The sequence below is a fragment of the Schistocerca americana genome, unplaced genomic scaffold, assembly GCF_021461395.2.
Source record: "Schistocerca americana isolate TAMUIC-IGC-003095 unplaced genomic scaffold, iqSchAmer2.1 HiC_scaffold_116, whole genome shotgun sequence".
Lineage (NCBI taxonomy): Eukaryota > Metazoa > Arthropoda > Insecta > Orthoptera > Acrididae > Schistocerca > Schistocerca americana.
This window is the reverse complement of record NW_025725220.1, coordinates 150,569-171,228: the sequence shown is the minus strand read 5'-3', so window position 1 is coordinate 171,228 and position 20,660 is coordinate 150,569. Positions and strand designations below refer to the sequence as shown.

Genomic DNA, 20,660 nt, shown 5'->3' with positions numbered 1-20,660 from the left:
CGGACATTTTCTCTAACCAGTGTATTCAAGATATTATGGCCATTGCCGAGTGAATGCTGTAGTGCTTCCCGACGAGTCGGGTTCGGATCCTCTGTCAACTTCCACGCAGGGTGATGATCATTTGGTCATCACACTCGCCAGCTGAAATCGGCGCTGCCTTTTCGCAGTAGTAAAAGAGAAGTGGCCCGTGGGGGGATCGAACCCACGACCTTCGCGTTATTAGCACGACGCTCTAACCAACTGAGCTAACGGGCCTCGGCAGATGCAGTTGCTCAGCCCTACGCTGGAATCAGGTGGCATGAAGCCATACACCATTCCTATGGTCGTCGTGTGTCTGCTTCCCTAGTCTATATTCTGCTGACGGTCACGAAACAGTAGCTATATTGCGAGCAGGACGGGAAACGGCCGCTCGGACAGCTCAAACTTGTCACGATTCGTGTGGAAAAAATTCCGTTCCGGTACCGGGAATCGAACCCGGGCCTCCTGGGTGAAAGCCAGGTATCCTAGCCACTAGACCACACCGGATGCGGCCGTTTCATTCGACCGTTCGTACGGTCGCTTGTCGCATTGTCGCTCTCTTTGCGAGCATCTTTGCACATACTGACTGGCAAGGCGCGCACCTCAAACGTCGCAGAGCAATGCTTTTGGCTTCATGCTCTGCTGGGAGAAGAGGAATAGGGAAGCTGTATGTAGCAATAACAGGAAGTAAACATTTTCCCGCTGAAGCGTTGAAACGTTGCGGATAACAAACAAGAAATAAGTTGGCGCCCTAGCAACAGCACCACCTTCAGTCACAGAAAATTAGATGCCCCGGGTGAGGATCGAACTCACGACCTTAAGATTATGAGACTTACGCGCTGCCTACTGCGCTACCGAGGCAGGCGATCGTTAGACCTTCTGGAATCTTGGTAAGTACCGAATACAAGTGGTAGAGAGTCTGCACTCCCTGGCTCATTTTTTCTGTTGCTACACGTGCATTCACGGCGCGGCAGGCAACTTGCGATGCTAGGCCGACGCCAGTATGTACAATAGCACGCAGGAGTCCAAACGAGCAGTCGTCCGCGCTGCATGATTGGTTCTTTCCACACGGAATCCCGCGGTTCATTCTCATGGCTCACGCAGTTCGAGTGCGAAAGACACGCAGCACCCCTACCGGAGAAAAAACAAAATGATGCATCGGCCGGGAATCGAACCCGGGCCGCCCGCGTGGCAGGCGAGCATTCTACCACTGAACCACCGATGCTCGGGCCAGCGGTACCTTCACGCTGCTTCCCGAGCAGATGTCTCAAGGGAAAGTGGGACTGCCGTCAAGCGCCGTAGCATTCTGTGGAGAAGATGCTGCAGACGCTGAATCCTGCACTGCACTGCTTAAAGATGCCGCCAGAACGCGGTCCTCTGCGTACTCTTGCGCCGCCGGCGCCGACTCTTGCCAAAGGATGCGAAATGTGCGCGGATACGCTGTCCGAATGCGTCTGGATGTGCTCCCCTAGCCTGCCTCGAAATGCGCCTGCCGGGTACGATCACCTTCGGCCGCTGCCGACAGGCGGGAAGCCGACTCAGCGCGGTGGCGGGGCGCTCGCTTGTGCGGTGGTGGTGTAATGGTCAGCATAGTTGCCTTCCAAGCAGTTGATCCGGGTTCGATTCCCGGCCACCGCAGCAGGCTTTTAATTTCGCGTATGAGTACTTTTGCCACGCGCTCTTAAACTATTGTTTTTTCGCCCTCTTACTCGCTGCATACCAGCCCTTAGTGTGTCTCGACTTGTCTCGACTTTGCTCAGCTGACGCGAGAGCTGACGCTCTCAAATCGGCCTATATCAAAACGACAAGCACGAGAAACGACTGAGAGAGGTAAGGAGAGGCGAGGCGAGGCGATGGACACACAGCACGCCCCCTTCATTTCACGGTGGCGTCTCCCTGGCCGAATCGGGCTGTAGCTCCGAAAACAAAGGAGAAACAAAAATAGGAAGTAAAACTGCCAATACTGCCCTGTGTTCCCATGCGCTCACCCGCCCAAGTACTGACAAGGGCCAAAGTTGTTACGCATCGGCAATCGGACATTTTCTCTAACCAGTGTATTCAAGATATTATGGCCATTGCCGAGTGAATGCTGTAGTGCTTCCCGACGAGTCGGGTTCGGATCCTCTGTCAACTTCCACGCAGGGTGATGATCATTTGGTCATCACACTCGCCAGCTGAAATCGGCGCTGCCTTTTCGCAGTAGTAAAAGAGAAGTGGCCCGTGGGGGGATCGAACCCACGACCTTCGCGTTATTAGCACGACGCTCTAACCAACTGAGCTAACGGGCCTCGGCAGATGCAGTTGCTCAGCCCTACGCTGGAATCAGGTGGCATGAAGCCATACACCATTCCTATGGTCGTCGTGTGTCTGCTTCCCTAGTCTATATTCTGCTGACGGTCACGAAACAGTAGCTATATTGCGAGCAGGACGGGAAACGGCCGCTCGGACAGCTCAAACTTGTCACGATTCGTGTGGAAAAAATTCCGTTCCGGTACCGGGAATCGAACCCGGGCCTCCTGGGTGAAAGCCAGGTATCCTAGCCACTAGACCACACCGGATGCGGCCGTTTCATTCGACCGTTCGTACGGTCGCTTGTCGCATTGTCGCTCTCTTTGCGAGCATCTTTGCACATACTGACTGGCAAGGCGCGCACCTCAAACGTCGCAGAGCAATGCTTTTGGCTTCATGCTCTGCTGGGAGAAGAGGAATAGGGAAGCTGTATGTAGCAATAACAGGAAGTAAACATTTTCCCGCTGAAGCGTTGAAACGTTGCGGATAACAAACAAGAAATAAGTTGGCGCCCTAGCAACAGCACCACCTTCAGTCACAGAAAATTAGATGCCCCGGGTGAGGATCGAACTCACGACCTTAAGATTATGAGACTTACGCGCTGCCTACTGCGCTACCGAGGCAGGCGATCGTTAGACCTTCTGGAATCTTGGTAAGTACCGAATACAAGTGGTAGAGAGTCTGCACTCCCTGGCTCATTTTTTCTGTTGCTACACGTGCATTCACGGCGCGGCAGGCAACTTGCGATGCTAGGCCGACGCCAGTATGTACAATAGCACGCAGGAGTCCAAACGAGCAGTCGTCCGCGCTGCATGATTGGTTCTTTCCACACGGAATCCCGCGGTTCATTCTCATGGCTCACGCAGTTCGAGTGCGAAAGACACGCAGCACCCCTACCGGAGAAAAAACAAAATGATGCATCGGCCGGGAATCGAACCCGGGCCGCCCGCGTGGCAGGCGAGCATTCTACCACTGAACCACCGATGCTCGGGCCAGCGGTACCTTCACGCTGCTTCCCGAGCAGATGTCTCAAGGGAAAGTGGGACTGCCGTCAAGCGCCGTAGCATTCTGTGGAGAAGATGCTGCAGACGCTGAATCCTGCACTGCACTGCTTAAAGATGCCGCCAGAACGCGGTCCTCTGCGTACTCTTGCGCCGCCGGCGCCGACTCTTGCCAAAGGATGCGAAATGTGCGCGGATACGCTGTCCGAATGCGTCTGGATGTGCTCCCCTAGCCTGCCTCGAAATGCGCCTGCCGGGTACGATCACCTTCGGCCGCTGCCGACAGGCGGGAAGCCGACTCAGCGCGGTGGCGGGGCGCTCGCTTGTGCGGTGGTGGTGTAATGGTCAGCATAGTTGCCTTCCAAGCAGTTGATCCGGGTTCGATTCCCGGCCACCGCAGCAGGCTTTTAATTTCGCGTATGAGTACTTTTGCCACGCGCTCTTAAACTATTGTTTTTTCGCCCTCTTACTCGCTGCATACCAGCCCTTAGTGTGTCTCGACTTGTCTCGACTTTGCTCAGCTGACGCGAGAGCTGACGCTCTCAAATCGGCCTATATCAAAACGACAAGCACGAGAAACGACTGAGAGAGGTAAGGAGAGGCGAGGCGAGGCGATGGACACACAGCACGCCCCCTTCATTTCACGGTGGCGTCTCCCTGGCCGAATCGGGCTGTAGCTCCGAAAACAAAGGAGAAACAAAAATAGGAAGTAAAACTGCCAATACTGCCCTGTGTTCCCATGCGCTCACCCGCCCAAGTACTGACAAGGGCCAAAGTTGTTACGCATCGGCAATCGGACATTTTCTCTAACCAGTGTATTCAAGATATTATGGCCATTGCCGAGTGAATGCTGTAGTGCTTCCCGACGAGTCGGGTTCGGATCCTCTGTCAACTTCCACGCAGGGTGATGATCATTTGGTCATCACACTCGCCAGCTGAAATCGGCGCTGCCTTTTCGCAGTAGTAAAAGAGAAGTGGCCCGTGGGGGGATCGAACCCACGACCTTCGCGTTATTAGCACGACGCTCTAACCAACTGAGCTAACGGGCCTCGGCAGATGCAGTTGCTCAGCCCTACGCTGGAATCAGGTGGCATGAAGCCATACACCATTCCTATGGTCGTCGTGTGTCTGCTTCCCTAGTCTATATTCTGCTGACGGTCACGAAACAGTAGCTATATTGCGAGCAGGACGGGAAACGGCCGCTCGGACAGCTCAAACTTGTCACGATTCGTGTGGAAAAAATTCCGTTCCGGTACCGGGAATCGAACCCGGGCCTCCTGGGTGAAAGCCAGGTATCCTAGCCACTAGACCACACCGGATGCGGCCGTTTCATTCGACCGTTCGTACGGTCGCTTGTCGCATTGTCGCTCTCTTTGCGAGCATCTTTGCACATACTGACTGGCAAGGCGCGCACCTCAAACGTCGCAGAGCAATGCTTTTGGCTTCATGCTCTGCTGGGAGAAGAGGAATAGGGAAGCTGTATGTAGCAATAACAGGAAGTAAACATTTTCCCGCTGAAGCGTTGAAACGTTGCGGATAACAAACAAGAAATAAGTTGGCGCCCTAGCAACAGCACCACCTTCAGTCACAGAAAATTAGATGCCCCGGGTGAGGATCGAACTCACGACCTTAAGATTATGAGACTTACGCGCTGCCTACTGCGCTACCGAGGCAGGCGATCGTTAGACCTTCTGGAATCTTGGTAAGTACCGAATACAAGTGGTAGAGAGTCTGCACTCCCTGGCTCATTTTTTCTGTTGCTACACGTGCATTCACGGCGCGGCAGGCAACTTGCGATGCTAGGCCGACGCCAGTATGTACAATAGCACGCAGGAGTCCAAACGAGCAGTCGTCCGCGCTGCATGATTGGTTCTTTCCACACGGAATCCCGCGGTTCATTCTCATGGCTCACGCAGTTCGAGTGCGAAAGACACGCAGCACCCCTACCGGAGAAAAAACAAAATGATGCATCGGCCGGGAATCGAACCCGGGCCGCCCGCGTGGCAGGCGAGCATTCTACCACTGAACCACCGATGCTCGGGCCAGCGGTACCTTCACGCTGCTTCCCGAGCAGATGTCTCAAGGGAAAGTGGGACTGCCGTCAAGCGCCGTAGCATTCTGTGGAGAAGATGCTGCAGACGCTGAATCCTGCACTGCACTGCTTAAAGATGCCGCCAGAACGCGGTCCTCTGCGTACTCTTGCGCCGCCGGCGCCGACTCTTGCCAAAGGATGCGAAATGTGCGCGGATACGCTGTCCGAATGCGTCTGGATGTGCTCCCCTAGCCTGCCTCGAAATGCGCCTGCCGGGTACGATCACCTTCGGCCGCTGCCGACAGGCGGGAAGCCGACTCAGCGCGGTGGCGGGGCGCTCGCTTGTGCGGTGGTGGTGTAATGGTCAGCATAGTTGCCTTCCAAGCAGTTGATCCGGGTTCGATTCCCGGCCACCGCAGCAGGCTTTTAATTTCGCGTATGAGTACTTTTGCCACGCGCTCTTAAACTATTGTTTTTTCGCCCTCTTACTCGCTGCATACCAGCCCTTAGTGTGTCTCGACTTGTCTCGACTTTGCTCAGCTGACGCGAGAGCTGACGCTCTCAAATCGGCCTATATCAAAACGACAAGCACGAGAAACGACTGAGAGAGGTAAGGAGAGGCGAGGCGAGGCGATGGACACACAGCACGCCCCCTTCATTTCACGGTGGCGTCTCCCTGGCCGAATCGGGCTGTAGCTCCGAAAACAAAGGAGAAACAAAAATAGGAAGTAAAACTGCCAATACTGCCCTGTGTTCCCATGCGCTCACCCGCCCAAGTACTGACAAGGGCCAAAGTTGTTACGCATCGGCAATCGGACATTTTCTCTAACCAGTGTATTCAAGATATTATGGCCATTGCCGAGTGAATGCTGTAGTGCTTCCCGACGAGTCGGGTTCGGATCCTCTGTCAACTTCCACGCAGGGTGATGATCATTTGGTCATCACACTCGCCAGCTGAAATCGGCGCTGCCTTTTCGCAGTAGTAAAAGAGAAGTGGCCCGTGGGGGGATCGAACCCACGACCTTCGCGTTATTAGCACGACGCTCTAACCAACTGAGCTAACGGGCCTCGGCAGATGCAGTTGCTCAGCCCTACGCTGGAATCAGGTGGCATGAAGCCATACACCATTCCTATGGTCGTCGTGTGTCTGCTTCCCTAGTCTATATTCTGCTGACGGTCACGAAACAGTAGCTATATTGCGAGCAGGACGGGAAACGGCCGCTCGGACAGCTCAAACTTGTCACGATTCGTGTGGAAAAAATTCCGTTCCGGTACCGGGAATCGAACCCGGGCCTCCTGGGTGAAAGCCAGGTATCCTAGCCACTAGACCACACCGGATGCGGCCGTTTCATTCGACCGTTCGTACGGTCGCTTGTCGCATTGTCGCTCTCTTTGCGAGCATCTTTGCACATACTGACTGGCAAGGCGCGCACCTCAAACGTCGCAGAGCAATGCTTTTGGCTTCATGCTCTGCTGGGAGAAGAGGAATAGGGAAGCTGTATGTAGCAATAACAGGAAGTAAACATTTTCCCGCTGAAGCGTTGAAACGTTGCGGATAACAAACAAGAAATAAGTTGGCGCCCTAGCAACAGCACCACCTTCAGTCACAGAAAATTAGATGCCCCGGGTGAGGATCGAACTCACGACCTTAAGATTATGAGACTTACGCGCTGCCTACTGCGCTACCGAGGCAGGCGATCGTTAGACCTTCTGGAATCTTGGTAAGTACCGAATACAAGTGGTAGAGAGTCTGCACTCCCTGGCTCATTTTTTCTGTTGCTACACGTGCATTCACGGCGCGGCAGGCAACTTGCGATGCTAGGCCGACGCCAGTATGTACAATAGCACGCAGGAGTCCAAACGAGCAGTCGTCCGCGCTGCATGATTGGTTCTTTCCACACGGAATCCCGCGGTTCATTCTCATGGCTCACGCAGTTCGAGTGCGAAAGACACGCAGCACCCCTACCGGAGAAAAAACAAAATGATGCATCGGCCGGGAATCGAACCCGGGCCGCCCGCGTGGCAGGCGAGCATTCTACCACTGAACCACCGATGCTCGGGCCAGCGGTACCTTCACGCTGCTTCCCGAGCAGATGTCTCAAGGGAAAGTGGGACTGCCGTCAAGCGCCGTAGCATTCTGTGGAGAAGATGCTGCAGACGCTGAATCCTGCACTGCACTGCTTAAAGATGCCGCCAGAACGCGGTCCTCTGCGTACTCTTGCGCCGCCGGCGCCGACTCTTGCCAAAGGATGCGAAATGTGCGCGGATACGCTGTCCGAATGCGTCTGGATGTGCTCCCCTAGCCTGCCTCGAAATGCGCCTGCCGGGTACGATCACCTTCGGCCGCTGCCGACAGGCGGGAAGCCGACTCAGCGCGGTGGCGGGGCGCTCGCTTGTGCGGTGGTGGTGTAATGGTCAGCATAGTTGCCTTCCAAGCAGTTGATCCGGGTTCGATTCCCGGCCACCGCAGCAGGCTTTTAATTTCGCGTATGAGTACTTTTGCCACGCGCTCTTAAACTATTGTTTTTTCGCCCTCTTACTCGCTGCATACCAGCCCTTAGTGTGTCTCGACTTGTCTCGACTTTGCTCAGCTGACGCGAGAGCTGACGCTCTCAAATCGGCCTATATCAAAACGACAAGCACGAGAAACGACTGAGAGAGGTAAGGAGAGGCGAGGCGAGGCGATGGACACACAGCACGCCCCCTTCATTTCACGGTGGCGTCTCCCTGGCCGAATCGGGCTGTAGCTCCGAAAACAAAGGAGAAACAAAAATAGGAAGTAAAACTGCCAATACTGCCCTGTGTTCCCATGCGCTCACCCGCCCAAGTACTGACAAGGGCCAAAGTTGTTACGCATCGGCAATCGGACATTTTCTCTAACCAGTGTATTCAAGATATTATGGCCATTGCCGAGTGAATGCTGTAGTGCTTCCCGACGAGTCGGGTTCGGATCCTCTGTCAACTTCCACGCAGGGTGATGATCATTTGGTCATCACACTCGCCAGCTGAAATCGGCGCTGCCTTTTCGCAGTAGTAAAAGAGAAGTGGCCCGTGGGGGGATCGAACCCACGACCTTCGCGTTATTAGCACGACGCTCTAACCAACTGAGCTAACGGGCCTCGGCAGATGCAGTTGCTCAGCCCTACGCTGGAATCAGGTGGCATGAAGCCATACACCATTCCTATGGTCGTCGTGTGTCTGCTTCCCTAGTCTATATTCTGCTGACGGTCACGAAACAGTAGCTATATTGCGAGCAGGACGGGAAACGGCCGCTCGGACAGCTCAAACTTGTCACGATTCGTGTGGAAAAAATTCCGTTCCGGTACCGGGAATCGAACCCGGGCCTCCTGGGTGAAAGCCAGGTATCCTAGCCACTAGACCACACCGGATGCGGCCGTTTCATTCGACCGTTCGTACGGTCGCTTGTCGCATTGTCGCTCTCTTTGCGAGCATCTTTGCACATACTGACTGGCAAGGCGCGCACCTCAAACGTCGCAGAGCAATGCTTTTGGCTTCATGCTCTGCTGGGAGAAGAGGAATAGGGAAGCTGTATGTAGCAATAACAGGAAGTAAACATTTTCCCGCTGAAGCGTTGAAACGTTGCGGATAACAAACAAGAAATAAGTTGGCGCCCTAGCAACAGCACCACCTTCAGTCACAGAAAATTAGATGCCCCGGGTGAGGATCGAACTCACGACCTTAAGATTATGAGACTTACGCGCTGCCTACTGCGCTACCGAGGCAGGCGATCGTTAGACCTTCTGGAATCTTGGTAAGTACCGAATACAAGTGGTAGAGAGTCTGCACTCCCTGGCTCATTTTTTCTGTTGCTACACGTGCATTCACGGCGCGGCAGGCAACTTGCGATGCTAGGCCGACGCCAGTATGTACAATAGCACGCAGGAGTCCAAACGAGCAGTCGTCCGCGCTGCATGATTGGTTCTTTCCACACGGAATCCCGCGGTTCATTCTCATGGCTCACGCAGTTCGAGTGCGAAAGACACGCAGCACCCCTACCGGAGAAAAAACAAAATGATGCATCGGCCGGGAATCGAACCCGGGCCGCCCGCGTGGCAGGCGAGCATTCTACCACTGAACCACCGATGCTCGGGCCAGCGGTACCTTCACGCTGCTTCCCGAGCAGATGTCTCAAGGGAAAGTGGGACTGCCGTCAAGCGCCGTAGCATTCTGTGGAGAAGATGCTGCAGACGCTGAATCCTGCACTGCACTGCTTAAAGATGCCGCCAGAACGCGGTCCTCTGCGTACTCTTGCGCCGCCGGCGCCGACTCTTGCCAAAGGATGCGAAATGTGCGCGGATACGCTGTCCGAATGCGTCTGGATGTGCTCCCCTAGCCTGCCTCGAAATGCGCCTGCCGGGTACGATCACCTTCGGCCGCTGCCGACAGGCGGGAAGCCGACTCAGCGCGGTGGCGGGGCGCTCGCATGTGCGGTGGTGGTGTAATGGTCAGCATAGTTGCCTTCCAAGCAGTTGATCCGGGTTCGATTCCCGGCCACCGCAGCAGGCTTTTAATTTCGCGTATGAGTACTTTTGCCACGCGCTCTTAAACTATTGTTTTTTCGCCCTCTTACTCGCTGCATACCAGCCCTTAGTGTGTCTCGACTTGTCTCGACTTTGCTCAGCTGACGCGAGAGCTGACGCTCTCAAATCGGCCTATATCAAAACGACAAGCACGAGAAACGACTGAGAGAGGTAAGGAGAGGCGAGGCGAGGCGATGGACACACAGCACGCCCCCTTCATTTCACGGTGGCGTCTCCCTGGCCGAATCGGGCTGTAGCTCCGAAAACAAAGGAGAAACAAAAATAGGAAGTAAAACTGCCAATACTGCCCTGTGTTCCCATGCGCTCACCCGCCCAAGTACTGACAAGGGCCAAAGTTGTTACGCATCGGCAATCGGACATTTTCTCTAACCAGTGTATTCAAGATATTATGGCCATTGCCGAGTGAATGCTGTAGTGCTTCCCGACGAGTCGGGTTCGGATCCTCTGTCAACTTCCACGCAGGGTGATGATCATTTGGTCATCACACTCGCCAGCTGAAATCGGCGCTGCCTTTTCGCAGTAGTAAAAGAGAAGTGGCCCGTGGGGGGATCGAACCCACGACCTTCGCGTTATTAGCACGACGCTCTAACCAACTGAGCTAACGGGCCTCGGCAGATGCAGTTGCTCAGCCCTACGCTGGAATCAGGTGGCATGAAGCCATACACCATTCCTATGGTCGTCGTGTGTCTGCTTCCCTAGTCTATATTCTGCTGACGGTCACGAAACAGTAGCTATATTGCGAGCAGGACGGGAAACGGCCGCTCGGACAGCTCAAACTTGTCACGATTCGTGTGGAAAAAATTCCGTTCCGGTACCGGGAATCGAACCCGGGCCTCCTGGGTGAAAGCCAGGTATCCTAGCCACTAGACCACACCGGATGCGGCCGTTTCATTCGACCGTTCGTACGGTCGCTTGTCGCATTGTCGCTCTCTTTGCGAGCATCTTTGCACATACTGACTGGCAAGGCGCGCACCTCAAACGTCGCAGAGCAATGCTTTTGGCTTCATGCTCTGCTGGGAGAAGAGGAATAGGGAAGCTGTATGTAGCAATAACAGGAAGTAAACATTTTCCCGCTGAAGCGTTGAAACGTTGCGGATAACAAACAAGAAATAAGTTGGCGCCCTAGCAACAGCACCACCTTCAGTCACAGAAAATTAGATGCCCCGGGTGAGGATCGAACTCACGACCTTAAGATTATGAGACTTACGCGCTGCCTACTGCGCTACCGAGGCAGGCGATCGTTAGACCTTCTGGAATCTTGGTAAGTACCGAATACAAGTGGTAGAGAGTCTGCACTCCCTGGCTCATTTTTTCTGTTGCTACACGTGCATTCACGGCGCGGCAGGCAACTTGCGATGCTAGGCCGACGCCAGTATGTACAATAGCACGCAGGAGTCCAAACGAGCAGTCGTCCGCGCTGCATGATTGGTTCTTTCCACACGGAATCCCGCGGTTCATTCTCATGGCTCACGCAGTTCGAGTGCGAAAGACACGCAGCACCCCTACCGGAGAAAAAACAAAATGATGCGTCGGCCGGGAATCGAACCCGGGCCGCCCGCGTGGCAGGCGAGCATTCTACCACTGAACCACCGATGCTCGGGCCAGCGGTACCTTCACGCTGCTTCCCGAGCAGATGTCTCAAGGGAAAGTGGGACTGCCGTCAAGCGCCGTAGCATTCTGTGGAGAAGATGCTGCAGACGCTGAATCCTGCACTGCACTGCTTAAAGATGCCGCCAGAACGCGGTCCTCTGCGTACTCTTGCGCCGCCGGCGCCGACTCTTGCCAAAGGATGCGAAATGTGCGCGGATACGCTGTCCGAATGCGTCTGGATGTGCTCCCCTAGCCTGCCTCGAAATGCGCCTGCCGGGTACGATCACCTTCGGCCGCTGCCGACAGGCGGGAAGCCGACTCAGCGCGGTGGCGGGGCGCTCGCTTGTGCGGTGGTGGTGTAATGGTCAGCATAGTTGCCTTCCAAGCAGTTGATCCGGGTTCGATTCCCGGCCACCGCAGCAGGCTTTTAATTTCGCGTATGAGTACTTTTGCCACGCGCTCTTAAACTATTGTTTTTTCGCCCTCTTACTCGCTGCATACCAGCCCTTAGTGTGTCTCGACTTGTCTCGACTTTGCTCAGCTGACGCGAGAGCTGACGCTCTCAAATCGGCCTATATCAAAACGACAAGCACGAGAAACGACTGAGAGAGGTAAGGAGAGGCGAGGCGAGGCGATGGACACACAGCACGCCCCCTTCATTTCACGGTGGCGTCTCCCTGGCCGAATCGGGCTGTAGCTCCGAAAACAAAGGAGAAACAAAAATAGGAAGTAAAACTGCCAATACTGCCCTGTGTTCCCATGCGCTCACCCGCCCAAGTACTGACAAGGGCCAAAGTTGTTACGCATCGGCAATCGGACATTTTCTCTAACCAGTGTATTCAAGATATTATGGCCATTGCCGAGTGAATGCTGTAGTGCTTCCCGACGAGTCGGGTTCGGATCCTCTGTCAACTTCCACGCAGGGTGATGATCATTTGGTCATCACACTCGCCAGCTGAAATCGGCGCTGCCTTTTCGCAGTAGTAAAAGAGAAGTGGCCCGTGGGGGGATCGAACCCACGACCTTCGCGTTATTAGCACGACGCTCTAACCAACTGAGCTAACGGGCCTCGGCAGATGCAGTTGCTCAGCCCTACGCTGGAATCAGGTGGCATGAAGCCATACACCATTCCTATGGTCGTCGTGTGTCTGCTTCCCTAGTCTATATTCTGCTGACGGTCACGAAACAGTAGCTATATTGCGAGCAGGACGGGAAACGGCCGCTCGGACAGCTCAAACTTGTCACGATTCGTGTGGAAAAAATTCCGTTCCGGTACCGGGAATCGAACCCGGGCCTCCTGGGTGAAAGCCAGGTATCCTAGCCACTAGACCACACCGGATGCGGCCGTTTCATTCGACCGTTCGTACGGTCGCTTGTCGCATTGTCGCTCTCTTTGCGAGCATCTTTGCACATACTGACTGGCAAGGCGCGCACCTCAAACGTCGCAGAGCAATGCTTTTGGCTTCATGCTCTGCTGGGAGAAGAGGAATAGGGAAGCTGTATGTAGCAATAACAGGAAGTAAACATTTTCCCGCTGAAGCGTTGAAACGTTGCGGATAACAAACAAGAAATAAGTTGGCGCCCTAGCAACAGCACCACCTTCAGTCACAGAAAATTAGATGCCCCGGGTGAGGATCGAACTCACGACCTTAAGATTATGAGACTTACGCGCTGCCTACTGCGCTACCGAGGCAGGCGATCGTTAGACCTTCTGGAATCTTGGTAAGTACCGAATACAAGTGGTAGAGAGTCTGCACTCCCTGGCTCATTTTTTCTGTTGCTACACGTGCATTCACGGCGCGGCAGGCAACTTGCGATGCTAGGCCGACGCCAGTATGTACAATAGCACGCAGGAGTCCAAACGAGCAGTCGTCCGCGCTGCATGATTGGTTCTTTCCACACGGAATCCCGCGGTTCATTCTCATGGCTCACGCAGTTCGAGTGCGAAAGACACGCAGCACCCCTACCGGAGAAAAAACAAAATGATGCGTCGGCCGGGAATCGAACCCGGGCCGCCCGCGTGGCAGGCGAGCATTCTACCACTGAACCACCGATGCTCGGGCCAGCGGTACCTTCACGCTGCTTCCCGAGCAGATGTCTCAAGGGAAAGTGGGACTGCCGTCAAGCGCCGTAGCATTCTGTGGAGAAGATGCTGCAGACGCTGAATCCTGCACTGCACTGCTTAAAGATGCCGCCAGAACGCGGTCCTCTGCGTACTCTTGCGCCGCCGGCGCCGACTCTTGCCAAAGGATGCGAAATGTGCGCGGATACGCTGTCCGAATGCGTCTGGATGTGCTCCCCTAGCCTGCCTCGAAATGCGCCTGCCGGGTACGATCACCTTCGGCCGCTGCCGACAGGCGGGAAGCCGACTCAGCGCGGTGGCGGGGCGCTCGCTTGTGCGGTGGTGGTGTAATGGTCAGCATAGTTGCCTTCCAAGCAGTTGATCCGGGTTCGATTCCCGGCCACCGCAGCAGGCTTTTAATTTCGCGTATGAGTACTTTTGCCACGCGCTCTTAAACTATTGTTTTTTCGCCCTCTTACTCGCTGCATACCAGCCCTTAGTGTGTCTCGACTTGTCTCGACTTTGCTCAGCTGACGCGAGAGCTGACGCTCTCAAATCGGCCTATATCAAAACGACAAGCACGAGAAACGACTGAGAGAGGTAAGGAGAGGCGAGGCGAGGCGATGGACACACAGCACGCCCCCTTCATTTCACGGTGGCGTCTCCCTGGCCGAATCGGGCTGTAGCTCCGAAAACAAAGGAGAAACAAAAATAGGAAGTAAAACTGCCAATACTGCCCTGTGTTCCCATGCGCTCACCCGCCCAAGTACTGACAAGGGCCAAAGTTGTTACGCATCGGCAATCGGACATTTTCTCTAACCAGTGTATTCAAGATATTATGGCCATTGCCGAGTGAATGCTGTAGTGCTTCCCGACGAGTCGGGTTCGGATCCTCTGTCAACTTCCACGCAGGGTGATGATCATTTGGTCATCACACTCGCCAGCTGAAATCGGCGCTGCCTTTTCGCAGTAGTAAAAGAGAAGTGGCCCGTGGGGGGATCGAACCCACGACCTTCGCGTTATTAGCACGACGCTCTAACCAACTGAGCTAACGGGCCTCGGCAGATGCAGTTGCTCAGCCCTACGCTGGAATCAGGTGGCATGAAGCCATACACCATTCCTATGGTCGTCGTGTGTCTGCTTCCCTAGTCTATATTCTGCTGACGGTCACGAAACAGTAGCTATATTGCGAGCAGGACGGGAAACGGCCGCTCGGACAGCTCAAACTTGTCACGATTCGTGTGGAAAAAATTCCGTTCCGGTACCGGGAATCGAACCCGGGCCTCCTGGGTGAAAGCCAGGTATCCTAGCCACTAGACCACACCGGATGCGGCCGTTTCATTCGACCGTTCGTACGGTCGCTTGTCGCATTGTCGCTCTCTTTGCGAGCATCTTTGCACATACTGACTGGCAAGGCGCGCACCTCAAACGTCGCAGAGCAATGCTTTTGGCTTCATGCTCTGCTGGGAGAAGAGGAATAGGGAAGCTGTATGTAGCAATAACAGGAAGTAAACATTTTCCCGCTGAAGCGTTGAAACGTTGCGGATAACAAACAAGAAATAAGTTGGCGCCCTAGCAACAGCACCACCTTCAGTCACAGAAAATTAGATGCCCCGGGTGAGGATCGAACTCACGACCTTAAGATTATGAGACTTACGCGCTGCCTACTGCGCTACCGAGGCAGGCGATCGTTAGACCTTCTGGAATCTTGGTAAGTACCGAATACAAGTGGTAGAGAGTCTGCACTCCCTGGCTCATTTTTTCTGTTGCTACACGTGCATTCACGGCGCGGCAGGCAACTTGCGATGCTAGGCCGACGCCAGTATGTACAATAGCACGCAGGAGTCCAAACGAGCAGTCGTCCGCGCTGCATGATTGGTTCTTTCCACACGGAATCCCGCGGTTCATTCTCATGGCTCACGCAGTTCGAGTGCGAAAGACACGCAGCACCCCTACCGGAGAAAAAACAAAATGATGCATCGGCCGGGAATCGAACCCGGGCCGCCCGCGTGGCAGGCGAGCATTCTACCACTGAACCACCGATGCTCGGGCCAGCGGTACCTTCACGCTGCTTCCCGAGCAGATGTCTCAAGGGAAAGTGGGACTGCCGTCAAGCGCCGTAGCATTCTGTGGAGAAGATGCTGCAGACGCTGAATCCTGCACTGCACTGCTTAAAGATGCCGCCAGAACGCGGTCCTCTGCGTACTCTTGCGCCGCCGGCGCCGACTCTTGCCAAAGGATGCGAAATGTGCGCGGATACGCTGTCCGAATGCGTCTGGATGTGCTCCCCTAGCCTGCCTCGAAATGCGCCTGCCGGGTACGATCACCTTCGGCCGCTGCCGACAGGCGGGAAGCCGACTCAGCGCGGTGGCGGGGCGCTCGCTTGTGCGGTGGTGGTGTAATGGTCAGCATAGTTGCCTTCCAAGCAGTTGATCCGGGTTCGATTCCCGGCCACCGCAGCAGGCTTTTAATTTCGCGTATGAGTACTTTTGCCACGCGCTCTTAAACTATTGTTTTTTCGCCCTCTTACTCGCTGCATACCAGCCCTTAGTGTGTCTCGACTTGTCTCGACTTTGCTCAGCTGACGCGAGAGCTGACGCTCTCAAATCGGCCTATATCAAAACGACAAGCACGAGAAACGACTGAGAGAGGTAAGGAGAGGCGAGGCGAGGCGATGGACACACAGCACGCCCCCTTCATTTCACGGTGGCGTCTCCCTGGCCGAATCGGGCTGTAGCTCCGAAAACAAAGGAGAAACAAAAATAGGAAGTAAAACTGCCAATACTGCCCTGTGTTCCCATGCGCTCACCCGCCCAAGTACTGACAAGGGCCAAAGTTGTTACGCATCGGCAATCGGACATTTTCTCTAACCAGTGTATTCAAGATATTATGGCCATTGCCGAGTGAATGCTGTAGTGCTTCCCGACGAGTCGGGTTCGGATCCTCTGTCAACTTCCACGCAGGGTGATGATCATTTGGTCATCACACTCGCCAGCTGAAATCGGCGCTGCCTTTTCGCAGTAGTAAAAGAGAAGTGGCCCGTGGGGGGATCGAACCCACGACCTTCGCGTTATTAGCACGACGCTCTAACCAACTGAGCTAACGGGCCTCGGCAGATGCAGTTGCTCAGCCCTACGCTGGAATCAGGTGGCATGAAGCCATACACCATTCCTATGGTCGTCGTGTGTCTGCTTCCCTAGTCTATATTCTGCTGACGGTCACGAAACAGTAGCTATATTGCGAGCAGGACGGGAAACGGCCGCTCGGACAGCTCAAACTTGTCACGATTCGTGTGGAAAAAATTCCGTTCCGGTACCGGGAATCGAACCCGGGCCTCCTGGGTGAAAGCCAGGTATCCTAGCCACTAGACCACACCGGATGCGGCCGTTTCATTCGACCGTTCGTACGGTCGCTTGTCGCATTGTCGCTCTCTTTGCGAGCATCTTTGCACATACTGACTGGCAAGGCGCGCACCTCAAACGTCGCAGAGCAATGCTTTTGGCTTCATGCTCTGCTGGGAGAAGAGGAATAGGGAAGCTGTATGTAGCAATAACAGGAAGTAAACATTTTCCCGCTGAAGCGTTGAAACGTTGCGGATAACAAACAAGAAATAAGTTGGCGCCCTAGCAACAGCACCACCTTCAGTCACAGAAAATTAGATGCCCCGGGTGAGGATCGAACTCACGACCTTAAGATTATGAGACTTACGCGCTGCCTACTGCGCTACCGAGGCAGGCGATCGTTAGACCTTCTGGAATCTTGGTAAGTACCGAATACAAGTGGTAGAGAGTCTGCACTCCCTGGCTCATTTTTTCTGTTGCTACACGTGCATTCACGGCGCGGCAGGCAACTTGCGATGCTAGGCCGACGCCAGTATGTACAATAGCACGCAGGAGTCCAAACGAGCAGTCGTCCGCGCTGCATGATTGGTTCTTTCCACACGGAATCCCGCGGTTCATTCTCATGGCTCACGCAGTTCGAGTGCGAAAGACACGCAGCACCCCTACCGGAGAAAAAACAAAATGATGCATCGGCCGGGAATCGAACCCGGGCCGCCCGCGTGGCAGGCGAGCATTCTACCACTGAACCACCGATGCTCGGGCCAGCGGTACCTTCACGCTGCTTCCCGAGCAGATGTCTCAAGGGAAAGTGGGACTGCCGTCAAGCGCCGTAGCATTCTGTGGAGAAGATGCTGCAGACGCTGAATCCTGCACTGCACTGCTTAAAGATGCCGCCAGAACGCGGTCCTCTGCGTACTCTTGCGCCGCCGGCGCCGACTCTTGCCAAAGGATGCGAAATGTGCGCGGATACGCTGTCCGAATGCGTCTGGATGTGCTCCCCTAGCCTGCCTCGAAATGCGCCTGCCGGGTACGATCACCTTCGGCCGCTGCCGACAGGCGGGAAGCCGACTCAGCGCGGTGGCGGGGCGCTCGCTTGTGCGGTGGTGGTGTAATGGTCAGCATAGTTGCCTTCCAAGCAGTTGATCCGGGTTCGATTCCCGGCCACCGCAGCAGGCTTTTAATTTCGCGTATGAGTACTTTTGCCACGCGCTCTTAAACTATTGTTTTTTCGCCCTCTTACTCGCTGCATACCAGCCCTTAGTGTGTCTCGACTTGTCTCGACTTTGCTCAGCTGACGCGAGAGCTGACGCTCTCAAATCGGCCTATATCAAAACGACAAGCACGAGAAACGACTGAGAGAGGTAAGGAGAGGCGAGGCGAGGCGATGGACACACAGCACGCCCCCTTCATTTCACGGTGGCGTCTCCCTGGCCGAATCGGGCTGTAGCTCCGAAAACAAAGGAGAAACAAAAATAGGAAGTAAAACTGCCAATACTGCCCTGTGTTCCCATGCGCTCACCCGCCCAAGTACTGACAAGGGCCAAAGTTGTTACGCATCGGCAATCGGACATTTTCTCTAACCAGTGTATTCAAGATATTATGGCCATTGCCGAGTGAATGCTGTAGTGCTTCCCGACGAGTCGGGTTCGGATCCTCTGTCAACTTCCACGCAGGGTGATGATCATTTGGTCATCACACTCGCCAGCTGAAATCGGCGCTGCCTTTTCGCAGTAGTAAAAGAGAAGTGGCCCGTGGGGGGATCGAACCCACGACCTTCGCGTTATTAGCACGACGCTCTAACCAACTGAGCTAACGGGCCTCGGCAGATGCAGTTGCTCAGCCCTACGCTGGAATCAGGTGGCATGAAGCCATACACCATTCCTATGGTCGTCGTGTGTCTGCTTCCCTAGTCTATATTCTGCTGACGGTCACGAAACAGTAGCTATATTGCGAGCAGGACGGGAAACGGCCGCTCGGACAGCTCAAACTTGTCACGATTCGTGTGGAAAAAATTCCGTTCCGGTACCGGGAATCGAACCCGGGCCTCCTGGGTGAAAGCCAGGTATCCTAGCCACTAGACCACACCGGATGCGGCCGTTTCATTCGACCGTTCGTACGGTCGCTTGTCGCATTGTCGCTCTCTTTGCGAGCATCTTTGCACATACTGACTGGCAAGGCGCGCACCTCAAACGTCGCAGAGCAATGCTTTTGGCTTCATGCTCTGCTGGGAGAAGAGGAATAGGGAAGCTGTATGTAGCAATAACAGGAAGTAAACATTTTCCCGCTGAAGCGTTGAAACGTTGCGGATAACAAACAAGAAATAAGTTGGCGCCCTAGCAACAGCACCACCTTCAGTCACAGAAAATTAGATGCCCCGGGTGAGGATCGAACTCACGACCTTAAGATTATGAGACTTACGCGCTGCCTACTGCGCTACCGAGGCAGGCGATCGTTAGACCTTCTGGAATCTTGGTAAGTACCGAATACAAGTGGTAGAGAGTCTGCACTCCCTGGCTCATTTTTTCTGTTGCTACACGTGCATTCACGGCGCGGCAGGCAACTTGCGATGCTAGGCCGACGCCAGTATGTACAATAGCACGCAGGAGTCCAAACGAGCAGTCGTCCGCGCTGCATGATTGGTTCTTTCCACACGGAATCCCGCGGTTCATTCTCATGGCTCACGCAGTTCGAGTGCGAAAGACACGCAGCACCCCTACCGGAGAAAAAACAAAATGATGCATCGGCCGGGAATCGAACCCGGGCCGCCCGCGTGGCAGGCGAGCATTCTACCACTGAACCACCGATGCTCGGGCCAGCGGTGCCTTCACGCTGCTTCCCGAGCAGATGTCTCAAGGGAAAGTGGGACTGCCGTCAAGCGCCGTAGCATTCTGTGGAGAAGATGCTGCAGACGCTGAATCCTGCACTGCACTGCTTAAAGATGCCGCCAGAACGCGGTCCTCTGCGTACTCTTGCGCCGCCGGCGCCGACTCTTGCCAAAGGATGCGAAATGTGCGCGGATACGCTGTCCGAATGCGTCTGGATGTGCTCCCCTAGCCTGCCTCGAAATGCGCCTGCCGGGTACGATCACCTTCGGCCGCTGCCGACAGGCGGGAAGCCGACTCAGCGCGGTGGCGGGGCGCTCGCTTGTGCGGTGGTGGTGTAATGGTCAGCATAGTTGCCTTCCAAGCAGTTGATCCGGGTTCGATTCCCGGCCACCGCAGCAGGCTTTTAATTTCGCGTATGAGTACTTTTGCCACGCGCTCTTAAACTATTGTTTTTTCGCCCTCTTACTCGCTGCATACCAGCCCTTAGTGTGTCTCGACTTGTCTCGACTTTGCTCAGCTGACGCGAGAGCTGACGCTCTCAAATCGGCCTATATCAAAACGACAAGCACGAGAAACGACTGAGAGAGGTAAGGAGAGGCGAGGCGAGGCGATGGACACACAGCACGCCCCCTTCATTTCACGGTGGCGTCTCCCTGGCCGAATCGGGCTGTAGCTCCGAAAACAAAGGAGAAACAAAAATAGGAAGTAAAACTGCCAATACTGCCCTGTGTTCCCATGCGCTCACCCGCCCAAGTACTGACAAGGGCCAAAGTTGTTACGCATCGGCAATCGGACATTTTCTTTCATTTTCTCTAACCAGTGTATTCAAGATATTATGGCCATTGCCGAGTGAATGCTGTAGTGCTTCCCGACGAGTCGGGTTCGGATCCTCTGTCAACTTCCACGCAGGGTGATGATCATTTGGTCATCACACTCGCCA

At 54.8% G+C, this 20,660-nt stretch overlaps 50 non-coding genes across 50 annotated transcripts; 10 read left to right on the top strand and 40 right to left on the bottom strand.

Annotated features, from left to right (window-relative positions):
• Window positions 1-181: 181 nt before the first annotated feature.
• On the bottom strand, window positions 182-255 carry Trnai-aau. The gene has a single exon. It is a non-coding gene; the product is annotated as a tRNA-Ile (tRNA).
• Window positions 256-453: 198 nt separating this feature from the next.
• Window positions 454-525, bottom strand: Trnae-uuc. Its single transcript has one exon. It is a non-coding gene; the product is annotated as a tRNA-Glu (tRNA).
• Window positions 526-806: 281 nt separating this feature from the next.
• Window positions 807-879, bottom strand: Trnam-cau. Its single transcript has one exon. It is a non-coding gene; the product is annotated as a tRNA-Met (tRNA).
• A 293-nt stretch (window positions 880-1,172) lies between these two features.
• Window positions 1,173-1,243, bottom strand: Trnag-gcc. Its single transcript has one exon. It is a non-coding gene; the product is annotated as a tRNA-Gly (tRNA).
• Window positions 1,244-1,584: 341 nt separating this feature from the next.
• Window positions 1,585-1,656, top strand: Trnag-ucc. The gene has a single exon. It is a non-coding gene; the product is annotated as a tRNA-Gly (tRNA).
• A 576-nt stretch (window positions 1,657-2,232) lies between these two features.
• Trnai-aau lies at window positions 2,233-2,306 on the bottom strand. Its single transcript has one exon. It is a non-coding gene; the product is annotated as a tRNA-Ile (tRNA).
• Window positions 2,307-2,504: 198 nt separating this feature from the next.
• On the bottom strand, window positions 2,505-2,576 carry Trnae-uuc. The gene has a single exon. It is a non-coding gene; the product is annotated as a tRNA-Glu (tRNA).
• A 281-nt stretch (window positions 2,577-2,857) lies between these two features.
• On the bottom strand, window positions 2,858-2,930 carry Trnam-cau. Its single transcript has one exon. It is a non-coding gene; the product is annotated as a tRNA-Met (tRNA).
• Window positions 2,931-3,223: 293 nt separating this feature from the next.
• Trnag-gcc lies at window positions 3,224-3,294 on the bottom strand. The gene has a single exon. It is a non-coding gene; the product is annotated as a tRNA-Gly (tRNA).
• Window positions 3,295-3,635: 341 nt separating this feature from the next.
• On the top strand, window positions 3,636-3,707 carry Trnag-ucc. The gene has a single exon. It is a non-coding gene; the product is annotated as a tRNA-Gly (tRNA).
• A 576-nt stretch (window positions 3,708-4,283) lies between these two features.
• Window positions 4,284-4,357, bottom strand: Trnai-aau. Its single transcript has one exon. It is a non-coding gene; the product is annotated as a tRNA-Ile (tRNA).
• A 198-nt stretch (window positions 4,358-4,555) lies between these two features.
• Window positions 4,556-4,627, bottom strand: Trnae-uuc. Its single transcript has one exon. It is a non-coding gene; the product is annotated as a tRNA-Glu (tRNA).
• Window positions 4,628-4,908: 281 nt separating this feature from the next.
• On the bottom strand, window positions 4,909-4,981 carry Trnam-cau. Its single transcript has one exon. It is a non-coding gene; the product is annotated as a tRNA-Met (tRNA).
• Window positions 4,982-5,274: 293 nt separating this feature from the next.
• Trnag-gcc lies at window positions 5,275-5,345 on the bottom strand. The gene has a single exon. It is a non-coding gene; the product is annotated as a tRNA-Gly (tRNA).
• A 341-nt stretch (window positions 5,346-5,686) lies between these two features.
• Trnag-ucc lies at window positions 5,687-5,758 on the top strand. The gene has a single exon. It is a non-coding gene; the product is annotated as a tRNA-Gly (tRNA).
• Window positions 5,759-6,334: 576 nt separating this feature from the next.
• Window positions 6,335-6,408, bottom strand: Trnai-aau. The gene has a single exon. It is a non-coding gene; the product is annotated as a tRNA-Ile (tRNA).
• A 198-nt stretch (window positions 6,409-6,606) lies between these two features.
• Trnae-uuc lies at window positions 6,607-6,678 on the bottom strand. The gene has a single exon. It is a non-coding gene; the product is annotated as a tRNA-Glu (tRNA).
• Window positions 6,679-6,959: 281 nt separating this feature from the next.
• On the bottom strand, window positions 6,960-7,032 carry Trnam-cau. Its single transcript has one exon. It is a non-coding gene; the product is annotated as a tRNA-Met (tRNA).
• A 293-nt stretch (window positions 7,033-7,325) lies between these two features.
• Trnag-gcc lies at window positions 7,326-7,396 on the bottom strand. Its single transcript has one exon. It is a non-coding gene; the product is annotated as a tRNA-Gly (tRNA).
• A 341-nt stretch (window positions 7,397-7,737) lies between these two features.
• Trnag-ucc lies at window positions 7,738-7,809 on the top strand. Its single transcript has one exon. It is a non-coding gene; the product is annotated as a tRNA-Gly (tRNA).
• Window positions 7,810-8,385: 576 nt separating this feature from the next.
• On the bottom strand, window positions 8,386-8,459 carry Trnai-aau. Its single transcript has one exon. It is a non-coding gene; the product is annotated as a tRNA-Ile (tRNA).
• Window positions 8,460-8,657: 198 nt separating this feature from the next.
• Window positions 8,658-8,729, bottom strand: Trnae-uuc. The gene has a single exon. It is a non-coding gene; the product is annotated as a tRNA-Glu (tRNA).
• Window positions 8,730-9,010: 281 nt separating this feature from the next.
• On the bottom strand, window positions 9,011-9,083 carry Trnam-cau. The gene has a single exon. It is a non-coding gene; the product is annotated as a tRNA-Met (tRNA).
• A 293-nt stretch (window positions 9,084-9,376) lies between these two features.
• Trnag-gcc lies at window positions 9,377-9,447 on the bottom strand. Its single transcript has one exon. It is a non-coding gene; the product is annotated as a tRNA-Gly (tRNA).
• Window positions 9,448-9,788: 341 nt separating this feature from the next.
• Trnag-ucc lies at window positions 9,789-9,860 on the top strand. The gene has a single exon. It is a non-coding gene; the product is annotated as a tRNA-Gly (tRNA).
• Window positions 9,861-10,436: 576 nt separating this feature from the next.
• On the bottom strand, window positions 10,437-10,510 carry Trnai-aau. The gene has a single exon. It is a non-coding gene; the product is annotated as a tRNA-Ile (tRNA).
• Window positions 10,511-10,708: 198 nt separating this feature from the next.
• On the bottom strand, window positions 10,709-10,780 carry Trnae-uuc. The gene has a single exon. It is a non-coding gene; the product is annotated as a tRNA-Glu (tRNA).
• Window positions 10,781-11,061: 281 nt separating this feature from the next.
• Trnam-cau lies at window positions 11,062-11,134 on the bottom strand. The gene has a single exon. It is a non-coding gene; the product is annotated as a tRNA-Met (tRNA).
• Window positions 11,135-11,427: 293 nt separating this feature from the next.
• Trnag-gcc lies at window positions 11,428-11,498 on the bottom strand. Its single transcript has one exon. It is a non-coding gene; the product is annotated as a tRNA-Gly (tRNA).
• Window positions 11,499-11,839: 341 nt separating this feature from the next.
• On the top strand, window positions 11,840-11,911 carry Trnag-ucc. The gene has a single exon. It is a non-coding gene; the product is annotated as a tRNA-Gly (tRNA).
• A 576-nt stretch (window positions 11,912-12,487) lies between these two features.
• Window positions 12,488-12,561, bottom strand: Trnai-aau. The gene has a single exon. It is a non-coding gene; the product is annotated as a tRNA-Ile (tRNA).
• A 198-nt stretch (window positions 12,562-12,759) lies between these two features.
• On the bottom strand, window positions 12,760-12,831 carry Trnae-uuc. The gene has a single exon. It is a non-coding gene; the product is annotated as a tRNA-Glu (tRNA).
• A 281-nt stretch (window positions 12,832-13,112) lies between these two features.
• Trnam-cau lies at window positions 13,113-13,185 on the bottom strand. The gene has a single exon. It is a non-coding gene; the product is annotated as a tRNA-Met (tRNA).
• A 293-nt stretch (window positions 13,186-13,478) lies between these two features.
• Trnag-gcc lies at window positions 13,479-13,549 on the bottom strand. The gene has a single exon. It is a non-coding gene; the product is annotated as a tRNA-Gly (tRNA).
• Window positions 13,550-13,890: 341 nt separating this feature from the next.
• Trnag-ucc lies at window positions 13,891-13,962 on the top strand. Its single transcript has one exon. It is a non-coding gene; the product is annotated as a tRNA-Gly (tRNA).
• A 576-nt stretch (window positions 13,963-14,538) lies between these two features.
• Window positions 14,539-14,612, bottom strand: Trnai-aau. Its single transcript has one exon. It is a non-coding gene; the product is annotated as a tRNA-Ile (tRNA).
• A 198-nt stretch (window positions 14,613-14,810) lies between these two features.
• Trnae-uuc lies at window positions 14,811-14,882 on the bottom strand. The gene has a single exon. It is a non-coding gene; the product is annotated as a tRNA-Glu (tRNA).
• A 281-nt stretch (window positions 14,883-15,163) lies between these two features.
• Window positions 15,164-15,236, bottom strand: Trnam-cau. Its single transcript has one exon. It is a non-coding gene; the product is annotated as a tRNA-Met (tRNA).
• A 293-nt stretch (window positions 15,237-15,529) lies between these two features.
• Window positions 15,530-15,600, bottom strand: Trnag-gcc. Its single transcript has one exon. It is a non-coding gene; the product is annotated as a tRNA-Gly (tRNA).
• A 341-nt stretch (window positions 15,601-15,941) lies between these two features.
• Trnag-ucc lies at window positions 15,942-16,013 on the top strand. The gene has a single exon. It is a non-coding gene; the product is annotated as a tRNA-Gly (tRNA).
• Window positions 16,014-16,589: 576 nt separating this feature from the next.
• Window positions 16,590-16,663, bottom strand: Trnai-aau. Its single transcript has one exon. It is a non-coding gene; the product is annotated as a tRNA-Ile (tRNA).
• A 198-nt stretch (window positions 16,664-16,861) lies between these two features.
• On the bottom strand, window positions 16,862-16,933 carry Trnae-uuc. Its single transcript has one exon. It is a non-coding gene; the product is annotated as a tRNA-Glu (tRNA).
• Window positions 16,934-17,214: 281 nt separating this feature from the next.
• Window positions 17,215-17,287, bottom strand: Trnam-cau. Its single transcript has one exon. It is a non-coding gene; the product is annotated as a tRNA-Met (tRNA).
• Window positions 17,288-17,580: 293 nt separating this feature from the next.
• Window positions 17,581-17,651, bottom strand: Trnag-gcc. Its single transcript has one exon. It is a non-coding gene; the product is annotated as a tRNA-Gly (tRNA).
• Window positions 17,652-17,992: 341 nt separating this feature from the next.
• On the top strand, window positions 17,993-18,064 carry Trnag-ucc. The gene has a single exon. It is a non-coding gene; the product is annotated as a tRNA-Gly (tRNA).
• Window positions 18,065-18,640: 576 nt separating this feature from the next.
• Trnai-aau lies at window positions 18,641-18,714 on the bottom strand. The gene has a single exon. It is a non-coding gene; the product is annotated as a tRNA-Ile (tRNA).
• A 198-nt stretch (window positions 18,715-18,912) lies between these two features.
• Window positions 18,913-18,984, bottom strand: Trnae-uuc. Its single transcript has one exon. It is a non-coding gene; the product is annotated as a tRNA-Glu (tRNA).
• Window positions 18,985-19,265: 281 nt separating this feature from the next.
• Trnam-cau lies at window positions 19,266-19,338 on the bottom strand. Its single transcript has one exon. It is a non-coding gene; the product is annotated as a tRNA-Met (tRNA).
• A 293-nt stretch (window positions 19,339-19,631) lies between these two features.
• Window positions 19,632-19,702, bottom strand: Trnag-gcc. Its single transcript has one exon. It is a non-coding gene; the product is annotated as a tRNA-Gly (tRNA).
• A 341-nt stretch (window positions 19,703-20,043) lies between these two features.
• Window positions 20,044-20,115, top strand: Trnag-ucc. Its single transcript has one exon. It is a non-coding gene; the product is annotated as a tRNA-Gly (tRNA).
• Window positions 20,116-20,660: the final 545 nt, after the last annotated feature.